Source organism: Physeter macrocephalus, chromosome 18 (assembly GCF_002837175.3).
Source record: "Physeter macrocephalus isolate SW-GA chromosome 18, ASM283717v5, whole genome shotgun sequence".
NCBI classification, from domain to species: domain Eukaryota; kingdom Metazoa; phylum Chordata; class Mammalia; order Artiodactyla; family Physeteridae; genus Physeter; species Physeter macrocephalus.
This window is the reverse complement of record NC_041231.1, coordinates 16695934-16703413: the sequence shown is the minus strand read 5'-3', so window position 1 is coordinate 16703413 and position 7480 is coordinate 16695934.

The window sequence follows — 7480 nt, the reverse complement described above, 5'->3', positions numbered from 1 at the left end:
GACATCTCAGTTTTAGTCTAGTAAAACTTGTGAGGAAAAAAAAAAAACAAAAAAAAACTTGTGTCAGACTTCTGACATACAGGATTTTAAGATAATAAATCTGTGCTGTTTTAAGCCACCACATTTACAGTACTTGTTACAGGAGCAATAGCAAACTCATATAACCAAAACCTGATGTCTTCAACATCTTTTTAACCAGCCTAAATCGTGCCTCTGTACTTCGTATTGTTCACTTGGCATTTCTACACAAACGTTTAACGCAGAAAAATTAGGCTTATGACTTGCCCCCCAAACTTAATCCTTTGATTGTCTTTCCCTTCTCAGTAAATGGTGACTCCATTCTCCCAGGCCAGGCCAAATAACATGGAGTCACCTCTGATTCTTCTTTCACACCTGCCATCTAATCCATCGGCAAATCCTATTAACTCTACCTTCAAAATATAACTCACATCTGACCATTTTTTCCTTCCCCAGCACTATCATGCTTTTCCACCACATTTTAAGCCACCATCATTTCTCAGATTTACTGCAATGTCCTCCAAATTGGTTGCCCCCTTCCTCCCTTTTCCTTTAGAATTTAGAATATAAGACACTGACTGGCCCTTTTAAAATATCAGACACGCCACTTTTCTCCTCAAAGTCCCGTGGTTCTCCTTCTCATGCAGAGTGATCTTGAGGGTGGTAATGGTATAACCTGGGGCATGTATATGGCGAAACATTAAATTTTATCCATGAAAATATGTGCAGCCTTTGGTATATTCATTATATCTCAAGGAAGGTGTGAAAACAGCAAATACAAAAGTGATTTTCTGGTCCTCACATTTTAGCGCGTGTCAGGGCTTGTTCCAGAACAGATTGCTGGGCTCCGCTCGCACAGCTTTGGACTCAGCAGGTCTAGAGCGGGTACCTAGAAGCGGCCTTTCTAACGAGAGCTCAGGTCACGCTTGCTCTGCTCATCCTAAGAACCGCACTTTGAGAGCCACTGCTCTACAGCACCCACCTGAAACAGAGGGTTAATTACCTCCAACTCCCTCATCTGAGAATCATGAGCACTTTCACTCTTAAATCTCTTATTTCAACAACAAATAACGGGTCAACAAGAAAATCTCTGCAATGGCCCAGTGGCTGTGCCAGTCTTCCGTGGCGGCTTGAGCCCACTTTGCACTGCTGATTGCACGCTCCCAAGAACCAAAGCTAATGTGCTTGGTGTTCTATTGACACATGAATGTGTGTGAAAGGCTTACCTGGGGAATTCTATAGAACACGGAAGAAATCAGACCATACCATATCAAGATCTGGCACATCTGTTAAGGGCAAGGGTGCTTAGCAGATGATCAAGATTCCTAGGACAATATTCTTTTGTGCAAGGCCACGTGTAATAACCCAGAACCAGAAAAAATCAGTAACTTTGGTATTCCACTCTGAATTAATAAGTTACGGATCAAGAGCTTCCTCACATTTCCTTTGGTTTTAGGCTGCTGTACCTTAGGACACCAATGAAACTTGATCCTTTTAAAATGAAAGATTCTCTACCCTGGCTGGGTATCAGAATCACTTTTGGCCCTTTAGAAATTGGACCCTCTTTAGCCTTACTGAGTTAGCAAGCTCACAGGGATGAGGCTGGTGCATTTCTACTGAAAACAAACCCAGCAATCAATTTCTCTGCAGTCATTGTGATACACGGCAATGTCGGGACATCTGAGCAATATTAAAATGTGACTATGGGGCTTCCCTGGTGGCGCAGTGGTTGGGAGTCCACCTGCCGATGCAGGGGACACGGGTTCGTGCCCCGGTCCGGGAGGATCCCACATGCCGCGGAGCGGCTGGGCCCGTGAGCCATGGTCACTGAGCCTGTGCGTCTGGAGCCTGTGCTCCGCAACGGGAGAGGCCACAACAGTGAGAGGCCCGCGTACCACAAAAAAAAAAAAAAAAAAAAAGTGACTATGCCTGGAATAAACAAGATGAGTCCCACATAAAGACTGTGCTAGTAGTAATTGGCATCTCAGTGTACAAGGGCCCAGAGAGGAGGTTTCAATCCAGGGATGGACGAAGATAATTTGAAGGCATTCTGAATGTCAGTGAAAAGAGGGGAGGTTGCTAGGAATCTGACTGGGAAAAGTATAGGCTTTGTTGTGAGAAGGGAGCGAGTTGAATCCTGTCTCTGTTACTGCGACATAACCCTGGCCATGTTACTTAACCTCTGGGAGTCTCACTTTTTTCCTTCCTTATCTGTGGAATTGAGAGATAGGAAACAGTGCCTACCTCTTAAGGATTCTATGGAGATTAAACTAAATGAAATTATGAGGGGCAAGTATAAAATCATGCCTTAACAATGTTCTTGGAAATTTGCAAGAAATATGAGTACCTTTTATGACAAGCATAAAAGACAACTCAAGCATACATACAACTAGTTATCTCACCAAGAAATGGTAGCTGGGTTTGCTAGTTTCATAATGACACAACCATGAAATATTAAAATTGTGTATGATTGGAAATTGCTAGGAGGCACACAAAAAAGAAAGCATCCTGATGAATAAAAAAGGAACTTGAGGCAGCTACATTTGCTCTAGTAGCATTAAGTAGCAAGTAATTCCTGCATTTTAAATACCAAAAAATTATGCTATGGACATAAGTGTCCCTGGAGTAGATGAAGAAATAGTGACAAAGCAGGGGCTTTCAATCTGAAAACCACAATGACACACGGATGTTTTAAAAAAAGAGGTGCCTCATGTCTGATTTGTCACATGATGTCAGAGTCTCTCGTTATTAATGTTCACTACTCCAGAAGCTAGATTCTTGTCCATTAACCATCTATTAAATTTTTTCTGGCTAAGGGTTTTAGCCGCAAAGCCAGTCTCTCTATGGATATACTGGCATTGCCTTTGCTCCCAAATGGGGAGGTCAGAGACACCTCAATGCAGTTTATGAAAAAGGACAGCGAGGTCCTTTCTCCCTTCATTTCTTTCTGGCTGGACTTGAATGCAGCAGAGCTGGCTTGTAAAGTCAGAAGAATGCACCGCCAGAGATGGCAGTCTGGAGACGATTAAGTGGAGAGACCTCATTTCCCTGGTTTTGATGCGATCATATCATCTGTAAATTATAGCACTCAGCTGTTTTTCCATTTAGTCATTATTCTGCCATTTGTAGAGCTGCCAGTCCTCTCCCTCCTCAACCATGTGCTGTTATAAACTCCAGAAGCAGCTGTTTCAGGAGTGAGCCAGTTCAGGGAGAAAAAATATACAGAAAAACAAATGGTATAAAAGTAGATAAACTTTTGTTTAAAATGATTGTTTACATTATCTTTTCAGCACCAGCTCCTAATCTGACCCTTTACATAAGTCTTGTCCTTATTCTGGTTTAGATTTCAATGTGACTTCAATCTTTACCCAACTGGCCAAATACCCATTGTAATTATAATCTTAGGTTTGTTCACTGGTGGGAACTCTCCATACTTTAACCTCAGTTCTGGTCGTTTCGTATTCATGATTCTGGAAGCTTTAGTGAGTTGTGGGAAAGAGTCAGTTTACATAATTAAGATGCCTTCTAGCTGTACATTTTGCCATTTGGAAGCTTTTCAACAGTTTTCTGAAAGAGTAAGTTAGATAACCTGCTGACATGATTCCAGGATGAATGTGACTGAACCATCGACCTCATGAATGAGGCTGATCCGTGACGTCTCAAGTCTGAGAGATGGCAGTTTCTGTGTCTAAGTGGCTGTAGTAGGCATCTGTGGTCTTCGTTTGGCAACATCCATTTACCTTTCTAATTAAAAAAGAAAAACATTGTTCTTTGGAGAAACGATCCTCTCCCACTCTTAGTCCATTTAGCTTGGGTAGTGCTGGTCCCACCCCATGGGATGGGTTCATGACCGAAGCCTGGCCAATCACAGCACTCCACCTCCAGTACAGTTGGTGGTTGAGGGATGGGCATGTGAACTAAGGCAGGCCAATAAAATTCAGTTCTGGGACTTTCCCCTGGAACCATTGGGGTAAAATGCTGTTTCCACTGGTTGACTTAGCTACTAAAATATAAGCTTAAGAGTTGTTGGTGGCTAGACTTCTGTTGGAGCAGAAAGACAATGAAGAAGCAGAGCCAAAAGATGGAGAAATTGGGGGGAACAACAGAGAGGGAGAGAGAGAAGAGAGGGGAATGAGACACAATTTGAGCTCCTGGATACAGCCTTACCTGAAGATATATAGTTATCTGTGATTTTTCAATCAAAGATTGAAAAACGAGTCAATAAATCCTCATTTTGGCATAAATCAGTTTGAGTTGTACTGCTTTCACTTAAAAGATTCCTGACTTCAAAGCCCAAGGCTAGGACACAGAATATGTTGGGATTATCCTTTGCTTTCTCTCCCTTTTTCTTATATGTGCAACTTTAGATGAATCACGTAATCTCTTACCCTTAGCTTTTGTTTTTGTAGAACAAGAAATAATGATGCAAAATACTTAGCACTATTTTTAGCACATATTGTGTTCAATAAATGCTAGCTACTATTATCATTGTTGTCATTTATAACAATAATCACAGCAACAGCAGTCATAATAGTAAGGTACCTTCTCTTCCCCAAACTACTGGCAACCTTGACAAGAGTATCCTAATTTTGACAACATGACTTTGATACTATCAGTTGCCTCCAAAAAAGCCCAAAGATAGGGTTATTTTCACCAACTGTACAAGAAAATAGATACCCTAATTTGCTGGAAACCACATAGAGTGGTTCACTTAACATGAATATACATACACACACACACACACACAAGCACTGGCATCTTCTTTCCTAATAGTAACAGGGGAATTCAACATGCTTGCTATGATCTAAAAGTATATTTCCTCAAGCATTGCAAAAATATAACTTATATAAACTTTCAAAATGCCACTTCTTAACAATCATTCCTTTGGGAATGAAATTAACATGCTTGAAAATTGCAGTGGCAAAGCACCACAAGAATGCCTTATTTTACAACCTGAGTGGATGTGAAAGGCTTAAACAGAGCCTTACCTATGGGCTAAAACCTAGGGTTCTGGTTATCAATAAGAACAGTAATTCAATAAGAAAAAATGTAAAATGCCAATAACAGTGTTTGAGACATAAAACATGCTCAAATATGCTCATTTCCTCCCCTCTCATCCATCCATCCATACACCCACCCATCATGAATTCAGGCCCTAAATGTGCCAATACAAATAAAAATCACTCAAACACATTTCTTTTTACACTTCCAATGACAAAATAATAACTTAGCAAAATATTTCTACTCCTCCAATTGTATGGAAGAGAAAGAGGTTATGTTGTACATAATAGCATAGCATATTAATATATTTAAGTATTACTTATGAAATCTGGTGTATATCACAATTAATGCTAAGTTACACTGGCATGTAACAAAATTTGATAGATGAGAGAACAACAGAACAACAGTTACTGATGCATAGGCAGGCCTTGTTTTCCAGCAAGAGGCCCTCATCATCTAGTCTCGATAGATTAATTGAATGAGAACCCAAATCTGCTACCCTCGTATTTTATGTGCAAGGGAGACCTATTCTACTTGGAATACCATGAGAATTTCAAACTCGGCTTGTGCATGGTTCAGGAAGTAGAAATTAAAGACCTGAAAAGATCTGTGATCGGCACCTGTTTCTAGTAATGTGAAAAAAAAAAAAAAAAAAAAACCTATCCTCTATCTGAAGCAGAGCAGAAGGGGCTCTTGATGTACAAAAGTAGCTTCAAATGTACTGAACAAAATAATTGACTTTCCCTTGAAAGAACAGGAAATAGTACTTCTGTTGCAACTGTTCTGTCACAACAAAGTTTTGCAACTTTTTTTCTTCTTTATTCCTTACCTTTTAAAACAGACCTGAAAGTAGCTCACAGTTTAAGGGGAAAAACTCTTACTTTGACTATGTCCTTTCAAGAAGGGGAAAAGTGTTTCTATCTAGAGATAATTTATGGTGAAATTGAGAACCTCGTGGTCTGTGCAGCCGTCCTCTTATTCCCAGAGGGTGGTGGGGGGAGCATGGGTTCTAGACACAGAGACCTGGATTGAAATCCTGGTTTGGGTCTTAAATGTCTACGAACTTGGGCAACGATACACTGCTTAAACTCTCTGAACCTCCATTTCTATATTTACAAAAAGAGAATCATTTAATCTACTTCAAACAACTGTAAGAGAATTATAGAAAGAAGTGTAAGCAAAGAGCCCTGTGTTCTCACGTGGTTACTTATTTATTTATGGATTGAAATCCTGGTTTGGGTCTTAAATGTCTACGAACTTGGGCAAGAATACACTGCTTAAACTCTCTGAACCTCCATTTCTATATTTACAAAAAGAGAATCATTTAATCTACTTCAAACAACTGTAAGAGAATTATAGAAAGAAGTGTAAGCAAAGAGCCCAGTGTTCTCACGTGGTTACTTATTTATTTATTTATTTATTTATTTTGGGCTGCCTTGGGTGTTTGTTGCTGTGCGTGGGCTTTCTCCAGTTGCGGCGAGCAGGGGCTACACTTCGTTCCGGTGCGCGGGCTTCTCATGGCGGTGGCTTCTCTTGTTGTGGAGCACGGGCTCTAGGCGCGCGGGCTTCAGTAGTGGTGGCTCGTGGGCTCTAGAGCGCAGGCTCAGTAGCTGTGGCACACGGGCTTAGTTGCTGCGCGGCATGTGGGATCTTCTCGGACGAGGGCTCGAACCCGTGTCCCCTGCATTGGCAGGCGGATTCTTAACCACGGTGCCACCGGGGAAGCCCTCACGTGGCTACTTCTTAATATGCCCTTTCACAATGCTAAAGGAAATAGCTTTCCCTATACATTAAATGTCCCTCTATCTTTTTCTCAATCAAATCAAAATTTACTTATGATGTATTTCATTTTAAACGCAAGTGGGATCGAGTGTGTCCAGGATGAAGGGCTGGCCTGTCCCCTTCAGGATTCCCTCCTCCCCAACCCCAGCCCACAACCTCCCTCCACCGTGGAAGAGCTCAGCTCAACCCTCTGTGGTAAACGGCAAGTCTTTTCTTGCCTCTGATGATGGACTCCAATAAGCAGCACTGGACAAGGCAGAAAAGAAACAAACAAAAAACACTGAAAATGGGAAGTAAAAGACACTCAAAACGATGCAGGGTGGTATGCTGCCAGGAACAGAAGAGCTAGTTACCTTGTCCGCCAGAGCTCCACAACCCATCTATTTCGGACAAGCCACTTGATGCCTCACACTCAGCTGGAGTCTCATTTGCAAAATGATAATAATTTTACCTCTCTCATAGGGCTTCTGTTTAGATGATACATCATTCCATGTAGGAAAACACTGTATAACATATTGTGGGAAAGTACTGTCAACTAGCAGTTAATTACCGTTGAGGTGGACCAGTGTCTCAGCCTGGTAAAAACGCTCAAGAAATCCCAATGAAAATAAGGTAGGTTTGTGATGTGGTAGAAAGAACCCAGTTCTTGAAGTCAGACTGACGTAGAACCTTCTAATTG